The sequence below is a fragment of the Gallinula chloropus genome (genome assembly GCF_964237585.1).
Source record: "Gallinula chloropus genome assembly, chromosome: 11".
In the NCBI taxonomy this organism is placed as follows: Eukaryota; Metazoa; Chordata; class Aves; order Gruiformes; family Rallidae; genus Gallinula; species Gallinula chloropus.
Window position 1 is genome coordinate 14,731,989 of NC_140096.1, and position 13,079 is coordinate 14,745,067.

Genomic DNA, 13,079 nt, shown 5'->3' on the forward strand with positions numbered 1-13,079 from the left:
TCTCACAAAGTTTGGCTCAAACAGCCACTCACAAAATAAGAACAATGTGTGTGAAAACTGTTTCTTTCTTACAGGATAAAAAGAGAACTAAGCCCTAATATTTATATTGACTTAAATCAGTATTCTTTAGTTGGGTCTCTGTTACCTATTTCTTCACTGTTCTGGTTCTGACCAGGCCAGAGTTCACCTCACCAAGCAGCCAGCCCAGGTGAGCTGAGTTAACCCAGGCTGTTTCCACCCCACCTGACATCACTCCTCTATAAAAGGGGCTGGCTGGGACAGGGTGCACCTGAGTACCTCCGTAGTGGTCTGAATGTGCTTAAGTCATTGGGTCTGTCTTTCTGTTGTGCAGCACTCTCTTATTGTTCAGGTAAGGTACTCATTGAGTGTGATTGAAATTTGCTGTGGACTGTTATTATTTCTCTTTCATGGTCCTTTTGTCAGCAAGCTGTCTGTTTTCCCACCTATCGAGGGTCTGGCTGTTTCTCTTTTGGGAGTGAGTGATGAGTGATGCTTTGACACTGTTTGGGGCTGAACCACCACACTCACTAAAGTAACATCTCTACTTGTTTGTCAGGAAAAAAAAATAAAGCAGAACAGTCAGTATTTGGGGAGAAAACATCTCAAAAAGAATTTAAGAACAGTCTGTGTTGTGTAGCTGCCATACAAAGTCCATCCACAAAATGCATCCAGATGTGAAATGAATGTGGATGGCATTTTGCATATATTCCAGGCTATTTTAGAAGGCCTGATGTCAAGTTTGTCCTTGACATTCAGAAATAAAACCACTTTGCTGAAGAGCCAAGAACTGAGTTTTGTTGGAGGTGTTGGATTCACTGGAGATCTTTAGAAATGCATCTTACAAATCTATAGTGGAACACTTCTTTTCTTCATGGAGTAGATCCTAACTCCCACCTGTGCAAAACAGAGAAGATATGAGGAATGTAGTGTGTTCACTTTGAGAGAAGTGTCAAGTTCATCTTAATTTTTTTCGTTTTCCATATAGCATCACTGAAGCAAGCACAGTTAAGAGGAAGTACTTTAGAACTGCTTTTCAAAAGCAAGTTCTTCTGGCAAATCAAAAAGAAAATTTGTTACCTATATTTAGATTCTGTTGGAATATCCACCTTTCCATTTGCTCTTTTTCTTTTTTTTTTTTTGGTACCAGAAGGAATAAAGATATCCTTAAATGAAAAAAAAAATATTTCTGTCAAGCCAAGTTCTTCAAGCTAATTTTACTCAAAGTGGTTTCCACTATAGACATTTTTGTTTATAATAAAAAGCAAGTATTTATGAAAATGCATAAACATTTTTTTGTGAAAATCCAGGCCTTTAAACCAACTTCAGTGAAATTATGCTTACATTGATGTATCGGAGCAGAGGTAGCATATTGCATGTCTGTTTAGACTGGGATATGAAGCTACAGTTTGCATCAGTCTTGTTAATTTGTTTCACTTCTGTGCTGCATCTGTTTAATTTTTATGTTTTTTTCAAATTCTTCTAGAAAGTGGCTTTGTATAGATTCCATTTTAATGAGTGTTCCATTTGCATGTTTTAAGAAGAATTTTTTTGATTTGGAATCTGAAACCTAAACAGAAGTAGTATCAGGCAAAATGCAGAAGGATTCCTTTCTCAGTTTAGTTAACCCCTGTGGGCAGTTCCTCAGTACTTGCCTTCTCTAATCCCAGGACTCTGTTGGACTGGAAAGCAGTAGTTTTTGGGATATGCACAACTGTAGTGTTGGATGAAATCATTGAGATTCTTGCCATTCATAATTACTGTTAACAAGAGTGTCCTTTACAGTAAAAGTGAAGTCCATGTCTGGATTGGAGTGCAAGGGTGCCTTAGTCATATTGCATACATGAGTCCTCACAACACTTTTAGTTCTCATTAGTCTGCTTATATGAAATAGAACTACGTTCTTTTAGCTGAATTTAGTATTCATTTCTGCAGACAGACATATGTTTGATACCTCTTTTAAGACACTCTAAATCTGTTAAATTTCTTTATTTACTATATCACAGAAATCATGAAGTTTATTATTGTGCCTGACCATTAGATGCATAAACTTGAGACGTAGTTTCACACTTTTGACTTGGAAATCTAACTGATGTAAAAAAAAAACCCAAGCTTTCTGAGAATCCAGGGGGGTCTTGGCTCCCTGCAGTCCTGTCCATTTTAATCTGATATCATGCCTGTTAATTGGTTGGACCACCTCACTGGGTGTAGATGCCAAGAAACAAGGGTTTTATATAGGCACTTAGCATAATAAGGTGAGTGGCATCATTTGCAGCTGGGAGACGCATCACACTGATGTCTTCGAAGCACTAATGCCTCATGTCTTTTAACAATGGAGTACACCTGGTGGCTTCTCTGTGCCAAATATGCTTCTGAATGGTGGAGGGAAGGAAAGTGTGGGAAACCAGGCATTTTTCTGCTGCCAAAACAGGCTAGCTATATTGCAGCTGGCAGCTTGGACCACTTAGAGTATATCTAACGTGAAAACACTGCCTGGTTCAGGCTGAAGGGAAAAAATTGAACCACCCAATTAGCCTTACTCTGAGAAACTGGCTGATGCTGATAAGACAGAGTGGTGGAGGAGCAACATTGTTCAGTCCACGTGGTGCTATGCAAAATTAGAGTTCCTGGCCCACTGATGCTGTGTGGAAGGTCTGCCTGTGCTCCTTGTGAATTAGGGTTTGGTTTTGCTTTTCCACTCTTCATTGGTCAGGGTCTTCTGAGCGAAGTACCCTTTTCCTGCTTTTCCTGAAAAAAATTAGCATATACTTCTGCTGCAGTGTTCAACATCAGGTCACCACCGGATTTTGACAGTAGCCCAAGAAGATATATACTTAGAAATCACATGACTCAGTTCTCAATGGATTCTTGACAGGTGCTTTAGGCAAATATTGCTTTAGCTACCAAAAATTCTATTTGAAAGAGTCATTAGCCTAAGGGATACGTAAGCCTGTACATTGACATACTTCAATTCAATATAGAGCAGATGTATTGCTTAGGACATTTTATGTCCTATTCTATTATATGTTTGTCCATTTATATTAATTCTTGGAATTTTAGAAATGGGAGATTGTCCTATGAATTTCTTGATGCAATATGTGGACCCTGCAGTTGATAGGTATATATTTCTCTTTTTAATCTCCATCTTATCAGATGCCCTCCTTGTACCTTCCACCCAATTCCTACCAGTAGCTCTTTTGCAAATATTTCTCAATCTCTCTTTTGAAGCTAAACCCTTTTAAGCAAAATATCTTATTCCTTATTTTTCTGCCAGGTGTTGGTTTTTTTTAAATGCTCAAATGGAGCATTTGTGCTAGTTTTGAGGTAACAGTCTTGTCTCACATAAAGCAGAAAAATACAGGGAATACCAATAGGGATCAAGAATAGCTGGGCAACTAGAGAAATACCATCTAGAGACATAGGGAAGAGTCTGACTGGTTCTTTTCCACAGTGACTGCATACTCTCTTTTCCACTTGATCTAGTGCTCAGCCATCTGGAAATGAGCGGTCAGAAAAAGAGGCATTTCTACTTATATGCAACTTCCAATTTAGATTTCAGGCTTCCTAGTAATAAACCTACATGGAAGTGAAATACCTGTAAAGCAAACAACGTTCTCAAGTGTGCGAATGACAGAGCTACAGAATCACTGCGGTTGGGAGGGACCTCTTGAGATCCTCTAGTCCAAACCCTTGCTCAAGCAGGGTTAGAACAGGTTGCCCAGGACTGTGCTTTGAGCATCTCTGCAGAATCATTAAGAACATGTCTCTTCTTGTTGCTCTAACACGATTGAACAGTTGGTATAACTGAAAAGCAGTTATTGGTGCAGCAATACGTGGTTTGCTTAGAAAAGGCCTTCCCCTTTTTCCTAATGACTGCTAGAACAGGGGATTTAGGAGGAACAGAACAGACTATGGGTTTGTAACTCTTTCTCATGTGATGGCTGTGATGTGGAACATGGTGATGAACAAGCGCTCAGAAAAGGTTTAGGTAAATCTTTAGTCTGGCAATAAGCAGCCAGTGCAAACTCTTTCCAAGAGGCCTCAACTGGAGTTCAGCCATTAAACACCCAGTGCTGCAACACTTGCCATGGGGTGGGTGGGGAGTGGTGTCACTGTTCCAAACACAGCATGCCGAGTTGCACTTATTATATATGTAAATGTGTATTTTGGGGTTGGGAAACTGTGAATACATACCTTCTTGTATCAGAGAGAGATCTTAATTTTAAAGTTTAGGTCTTCAGATATTTAACAGCTGTGTGTGTGTTTAAAAATGCAAATAATAATTTTAAAAACATTTTTGGTTTACTTCATTGCTTAGATATTAATACTCCAAACCTGGGATATTTTACAGGTTCTTTGCAGACAGCTTGTAAATGAGTGTGGGTTTGTGTGGTCTGGTGACTCCTTTTTGACAATGAGTTGCCAGAATGTCTGCCTATCAATAAGTTTGTCAGTAGACTTCACTTATTAAAGGGAAAAATAGTAATGGTCTTTGATTTTTGTTTTCTGATTAAGGAACAGGACAGATTGGCAGTGGTTTGGTTATTTATTATTGTTGCATTTTTCCCTATTTGCCCAGTGGTGATTTTTTTTTTTATTGTCCTGTGGCATTTGTAGTTTGATTTGAAATACCTGAAGGAATAAATTCTTTTTTCAGTGATGAGGATTAAAAGAGCACCAAAGTATTGCTGTATTCAGGCAATATTCCTTGGCATCTTGTATCAAGCATTCCTTGAATGTAAAGATTTGCATGTTCCATGTTAATTATCTCACCTATAATTATACTACCTTACCACAATACCCTAATGAAAATGCTATTTATATTAATAAAGCATTGCATTGATAAGAATAATTCTTTGCATGGGTACAGATTCTACATGTAAAGACGTTAATATTATCAAGGGTAAAAGAAATAGCCCTACCCCAAGCAGAAAGCAAGTTGGTGTGTCTGGCAGCTTACAGAAACAGAGCACATCCATAGTTGTTATTTGACTGCACTCTCAGGGGTGTTTCATGCCTCAGTCAACCTCTTTTTCTCCCTTAGGGATGTGAATTCTCTTTATCTACTCATTAGCATGGAAAATTAACACCCATTCCTGAGAATATTAGTGATCAGAATTTTAGTAATGCTTATATCAATGTTAATCTCCCTGCGTTTTCCATGAGAAGCAGATAGTAGAAATATATTGGTAGTCCTGTGACAGCCATATTTCTCTAATACTTGTCCTCTGTGCTTGTGCATGAGACTTTTAAAAAACAACAACAACAAACTATTGCACTTTGGAGGGAGACATTTATTTTTGCCTTAGTGGGGTTACTGTAATAGTTGACACTTATCAGTAATAGTTAATCATTGTGTGGAGTTGATTCGGGGTGACTTATTTGAATCATCTTGGCCTATCTCTTTAAAATAAATCTGTCATATATTCATAAACAAATATAGAGGTCAGATAATGTTAGTTGTCAGGTCTGACTGCCCTGACTTTTATCTTAAAGCAAGGAGATTCTCTCCTTTAATAGGAGAACTGCTGCATTTGAATTACAGGCTCTTCGTCCTTTTCTTATTTGAAAATCCTGCCTGCTTAATTTGACAATAAATTAAGCACTGATGTTAAAACTAGATTTTCATTAAGACTGAAGGAACAATATCTCTGTTAAGAAGGAGTGATTGCAATGAAGAGATCTGATACTTTCATCTTCACCTTAATTGAGCTATATAACAATGAATTGAGATTTAACCCAGTCTCATCCTATTGAAGATTGGTATCAACAAATGATGTAATTTTAGGATACCTGTGAGAAGCTGGCTTAATTTGTATATTTTCTTTTTCATTTTCTCTTTTTTTTCTCACACTAATTTGGTGTGTTTTACCTACATCCCTCCTTAGTGATGAGAACTGTCCGTATGGGAAATGAACGGACACTGGATGCTTTCTGGAAACAGAGGAGATGTTAGATAGACAGCAGCCTGGGAAACTCTCCATTCCAACTTTTTTTTTTTTTGGCAGTTATCTTCTAGCAGGAAGCTAGTGTCAAAGGCAGCCAGTAGAATAATGCAGAGAGATGAGAGTTTGTGAAGTGAAAATGCAATAGACTGTGAAGATTGTGCTCTTCTATTGTCCTCCATATAAAGTCTCTAGCCAGTCTCTGAAAGGGAAAAAAGTATTATTATATTTATATGTAAGAAGTGCTTTTCTATGAGATGCATGTATAATATCTCAAGCAATTTGTAATACTTGGAATTAATTGAACAGGAGAGTAAGTTTATATAATAATGTACTCTCCTAAAGCTGTTCCATGGCATTGAGCATCATTAAGAAACAGCAGTTTTCATCCTATAAATTGTTTTAAATTTAAATGTTAACTCTGTACTGTTATCATTCACATTTGCTATATTTTTAATAAGTAAATGGGTTACCTTTATAATCTTTTTACAAACTGCATTTGTGTCCTATGACAAATCTGAAACTAGTGCTTTTCCCAAATTACTTACTTAATTATAGAATTTCCAGGGAAATTCCAAACACATTTAACTTTCACATGTAATCTTGCCATTTGTGGTAGAGTTTTTTTCCTGGTTCTTGTTTCTAAAATGTACCTCCTGGTGAACATCAGTTACTGCTGAACCTGTAAAAGCAGACATTTATTGACACTGTTAAAATAAACTTAGTGCCTACAAAAGAGACCTTGTTTATACATTTTAACATGTCTATTTATCTTTGAATTTCTGTCAGGGTCAGTAAACAACTCTAATAGCTCACTTTGATAGACTGTAATGTTGTGAGAGGAAGAACTTGGCAATTTTTTAATTAGTTCTATTAAATATTAGTGTATATGTTTGGAAAGATGTCTATGATCATCAGACAATTGGTTTCACTGCATGTATAGGGAATTGTGCAGTTTGAGGTCTGGGGTATCATCTAGTTCATTAGAGAAACGGTCCTGAAGGTGACCTGTGGCTCAGCACCAGGGCTGGAGCAAAAATGCTCAGTCAGAGGCATGTAATTTGGATAATTTGAATCTTGAACCCAGAGAAGATGCTGTGCCAGTCGGGTCCCAGTGGGGTGCAGGGGGTTATTGCCTTGGCAAGGGGACAGTTACAGAGCCCAGATTGTGCTGATAAGTTTGCTTCTCTTTTGGAGCTCAGTCATTCTTGCATTGGAATTCAACTCCTGAACTGTAATGTACTTGTGTTTTAGTTCCCTTTTTTGTGATGTGGCATGAAGAGGAATTTTTATCTTTTCCTGCCTATCTGCATTTAAAAACAGACTTCTCTACAGTGGAGTAGCTCTCTTAGATGAATCCTTTATCGCATCTGTAACTGTATTTTGGCAAGGAAGCACACTAACACAATAGAAAAGTAAGTTTCTTAGTGTGGGATGCTGTTAGATTATCCCAGTTCCAGAGGAAATAGCCATTACGTTCTGAAGCAGTGATTCCATCGCAGACTGCTGTGCAGAAGGCGTAGCTTGTCTCAGAACCAGAAATAGCACTGGAGTCTGAGTTTGTGTAAAACTGGATTCTATTGTTAAACTTTTCTGGTCTTTTGTCAAACAGGCTTTTAATTGAGGAGCTCTCATTGTTACAGAACTAACTTAAGACAGGACCTGAGTTGACAGAATGTAAAAAAGCAGTGTTGTTCTCTGGGGAATGGGGTCTTACTTCCATTAGTTATCCACTGATTTAGTGGATATCCACTAGTGTTTGGTTCTAAAAAACCCAACACACTCATTTCTCTGTATAAATGGATAGAAACACTATGTATAAATGTAATTCTTTGAACCTTTTCTCAGAAAAAATATATGTGAAATCATATATGTGGAAGAAATCGCATACTGCATGGATGAGCTGTGCACCATGAGTAAATGCTAGGGTAAAATGTTTTCTTAAATCTGCAGTGTTTATTTTACAGAAATGCTATGATGAATGCAGAACAAGGGCAAACCTTCCTGAATGGGTATGGTGCAAAGACTACAAATCTCCATTGGAAACCAACAGAAATTTTAAAAGGGTCTGAGACTGACAAATTTTTCCCCATGGCATTCAAAGGGCAGAAAGTGGAGCAGAAGAAAACTGTCAGCTGTTCAAAAAGTGGATACATATGGTTCCCAGCAGATCTTGTAAGCCTGAATTTTGCTAATTCTAAACAAAAACATCTAAACAAAGGCTAAGGGAAAATACCTACCAAAAAGTTCAGTGGAAATGGTGTCACTGGAATATGTACAAATATTTGGACATTACGTAGCAAAGGATAAACTTTTGCTGACAGAAGGTTGGGTAATGGAAAGGCCAGATCCAACCATTTCCTTTACTAATTTCAATTAATTTGATGATATACAGTACAGACTGAGGAGATTGCCACAGTCTAAATATTATATGCTTCTTGTATCTTTAAATTTCATAGCTCCCAATAAATCTCACAGTTTATCAACAGTTAGTTGTCTTAGAAATCCTCCCAGTGGTATATCTTTTTTGAAAGTGGTTTTAGTGTGTTAATCTTAGGCCAACAGGGGGTGGTTCTTTTTCTAAACCACCTAGTAAGTTTGTTGTTATCTTCCCTTCTAGGCATGAGAGCACAATTTAGTCTCTATGCCAACTCACTCCTTGACCTTCTTCTGCGAATGACATTAGTAACGCCAATTCTGGTGATAGCTTGTGATGTGGATATTTATCCACTAAAGCTCTGGACCAAACCCATCAATTCACTTCATGCAAGGTACAAAATAGCCGTTGGGCAGCAATGACTTTCAGCCTTTACTATCTGGGCCTAGAAGTGAGCCGATGACCTTTACATGAAAGGCACTATTGCCTGTCAGAGCCGTTATAGTAAACACTCATTTAAAATAGTATTTTAAAACTGATGAAGATACACTGTAGTCACTATATCAAGTAATAGCTTTAGTGCCTAAAAATTGTGGAGCCAGTTACAGTCATCAGAATAAATTACATCTGGTTTTGAGCAGTCATTGAAGAAAAAGTTCAGGGGCCATGGCAGAGAGAGACCTCGGGATGGGTTGATACGTTATTAATACAGTATGTTAGGTCATGCCTTGGCAGTGTATATTTGTAATTGGTACAGAATACCTATTAAACATTTACTATTTTTATAGTTCTATATCCCACTCAGCACTGATTGGGATATTTTGGGAAAGGTGGATATTCTGTTCAATATTTTTTGGCACATGTTTAGTATGCCTGTAAGATCATGTACACACAAACATATATATGTATACAAACATAAACACACATGTATATAGAAAGAGATCCTGGTTGTTATCTTTTCTTCTGTTATACCATTGTTTGCATAACTCTTTCCCATCCTACTTCCACTGAGCCCTAAAGAGTAAACCCAAAGGCAAAATAGCTACAGGTTTGCCTGCCATTCTGACATTCCAAATAATCCAGGAGGAATACCGCAGAGTAGTTGCCCTCATTGTGTTTCCTTACTTCCCTCCCTCTTTCCTTGCAGTTTCATTGCCTTCATTAATGCTAAGTACTTTTTTTACCCTTTTGACTCTGATCCTGCTGCCCTTTCATCTGTTGAGGGAATACACAGTTAGATCAATGCTAAACAGCCTTAAACCATAGATGGTTTACACTGCTGTTGCTGCATGCTCAGAATTCACCAGATATTCCAGGCCTCAGATGTAGGAAGTTACTATGATACACTAAAACTTGGTGTAACACTGGTCCCCTTAGCAATGTGTTGCAACAGCTGCTTTTCAAGATAGTGTAGAGGCTTTGATCTGATGTGTTAATGTTACAGTTGCTGTCTTTAGGCAGGTACTATTAGGTGTCTGAATCATGATACCCTGGATTAAACAGCATGTGTATTGTCGTGTGCTTACATCAGCACACAACAGGTGAGTTATGCTGGAGATGTTGACTCTTATCTATTTTGACAGCCAAATCAATGTTATTGAAGTGTCACAGGTACTGATGGCAACCTAACTGTTAATACCGGGTAATTTTACCCCATCTGAAAATGGCTACCGTTTGCAAGAAACCAAAACACTGGTGGTGTTCTGTGACTGGATCAGTTTCTGGTGTTTTTAAGTGTTGTAAATTGGTAGTGCAAGAATTTCTGCCAAAAAAAGGATTTGGGAAAAGCTTAATTAGCTCTCCAGTGGTGAGGGACATGTGTCAAATCCATATATTCATTGCACTACCACTAGAACTAAATGAATAAGTGTGAAGGAATATGCTTGATTCTTTCTAATTAGGAGTTATTTTACCAGTAGTGATGGATGGGAGTTTACAGCTAAGGAATTATTTGATATCTCTAATTATCGAAGTGCAAGGTATCTATAATACTGTATAGAAGTTTCCAAAGTCTACTGAGATTTGTATTCCTTCTTCCAAACATTCCTTCTTGCAAAAATAAGATCTTACTTGAATTCTTCATAACTACTAAAATTTTTAGATCCTTTTTGGAATGAAGACTATGGTGGGAAGAAAGACATGAAAAAGAGTTTTTAATTTACTATTATATTTAGCTTTTGGATTTGAGGTTAGTGTCAGCCTTAAGCAGATAAATGCAGCTGATGTGTGGCACTGTTTTCTCTGAGTTGGACCATGGACATAGTGCATAATGGCAGGATTCTCATAATTTCATATACTAGTATTTACCTCCATGGAAGTAAAACACTAATGTTTTCTGTAAATTCTTGTCATGCCAGGTAACACCATGGAGGAGAATGGAAGGAATCCCAAAATGACTCCTTTTCATTGTTTTTCACCTTGAAAAGGTAAGCCTTTCTCCTAGGTGAATTTGTGGCAAAGAGTTGTTATAGACTTCTCTAAAAATAGAAACTCTAATTCATATGTATCCAACTACCACATATTAAAGGAAGTTATTACAGTAAACATTACCTTTCCTTATAGAAAGCAATAAAATGGTTCACAGTTATAGGTTCAGTTAGTTTATTCACATATCTAAATCTTTCTGAAGTCATGTGTGTTTTCGTTAGCTCCATTTTATGATGTTATGTATAGCTTGTTTCAGACAGCATTGCTAGAAAAACCTGTCTAAGATCTTAAACAACTGGGTTGGTGGCATTAATATAGTAAAAAATTAAACCAGAGCTTTGTGATTAGTCTCTCCACCTGCTTTTACCTGCACAAAAATTTGGAGCAGTGCAGCATCTAACCCAAGAGAAACAGTGTCACTTCATCTCTGGAAAGTGCACATCTGGCTGATGGAATTGCCTGCACAGATAGCATGCTAATAAGATGACTTGGACTATATTACATTGGACTGGCTATCAACTGGTTCCTGAAGGAAGGGACTTTGGTATGTGAAACTTATCTCTGCAAGACTTCTTTCACTTAGAAGTAATTAAAATAGAAATGAAATAGCTTTCACTGTAGTATCCTAAGAGAGTTTACTAAAGCAATATCCTAACTATGTGAAGGCAGAGGTAATTTTTATCCATGAGGTATTTATGGAAATATGTCTATTCTTCCCAAAGCAAAAATGATACATTTTTAAAATTACAATTTCTAAGAAGGAAGATCTATTCATAATAGAAATTTTTATGTAGTGCATAATTTGTGGGTTCTGGGAACAGGTGATTGAAATTATATCCTTGGTATATATGGTCCAAAGGAGCCTTTGACATCTATTGAGATCACTTTATAATACCTTTTAGAGAACTTCATACAGATGTATGTTCACATGGAGCTTTGACAGGGGGAGAAAGAACACTGTCTAGGTCTATTTGTGTTTATAAGTCTATTCTGTGTTTACAGAGCAGTTTATTTTATGTTCTGCTTCAAAAAAAATCCAACACGGGCTGTTTTGAATACAAGAAAAACTGTAATTAAAGGCATTGATGGATAGTTACATTAACAGTTTGTCAACAGCTAATCTGAGACCATCTGTTCTTTAGTGGTCTGTAAAGGTTAACAGCATATGGATGCCTCTTCTTGCCACATACTGTAGTACAGATTTGCCAGGATGAAGGAATGGTGCTATAGTGCAGGACTTCTGGCAAAGCACACTGTGCTCAAGTCCAATTCATAAGGCCAAAAGTGGCTACATAGGACACAGTTTTTCCAGGCAGACACAGCATTAACCAGTGTGATATTTTTCTTTTTTTGTTTTGTGGGTGAAGGAGACTCAATCAGCAGGTGGATATATATCAAACTAAGAGCCAGGTAAGAGGTGTTATTGATATCTTAATTTTTTTTAAAATACTGTGTATTTTGTGATTAGTCTCTCCACCTGCTTTTACCTGCACTATTTTTCACTGAAAGAGTTGTCAGGACCTGGAACAGGCTGCCAAGGGAGGGGCTGAGTCACCATCCCTGGATGTGCTTAAAAATGTATAGATCAGGTAATTCAGGATATGGTGTAGCATAGGACAGGAACGGCTGGACTTGATGATCTTAAAGGTCTTTTCCAAACTTGTAATTCTGTTATTTCTAAAAAACCAGAAAAAAATAATCACCATTAAATCATGGAGTATCTTCAGAAAAACTCTGAAGTTAATGAATGGACAATGTGTTATTTATCTTCTACAGAAAATGAATTTTTAAAATTCTGCAGTGTATCATCAATATTATCCTGAAATGAGTAGTGTAGTCTCTGGGACAGCTGTTGTATTTGTATGGAGCATGGCACAATAGGTTGTGGTTCCCAGACAGCCCATGATTAGCAGTTTCTATGAGGTATTAATGTCAGGGCTACAGCTACAGTTGTGCCTAGCTGTGGACCCTGACAATCGGGGCACTGACCTGTGGGCAGCTTGACCTGGAACATGTCTCCTCACTACAGAAGAGCAAGAAGAAGTGACTGTGCATATTATTTTCTTGGTTTGTTTCTTTTCCTCTTTAGCATCACTATAGGTTTCATCTCAGGGGAGAGAAAGTGAAAGCATACTTGTTGAAGTCCAGAAACTGGATTCATGTTAGGAACCTGATTCTCTGAATTTCAGTGCTGTGGAGACATGGAAGAGCTAATAGTAGTTTTGTCCTTTGTATATGTATATAAAAGATATAGTTCTTCAGCAGTATTGTGCATCTGCAGGGTAAAGGAGTTGGTTTGGGCTAATTAAAAT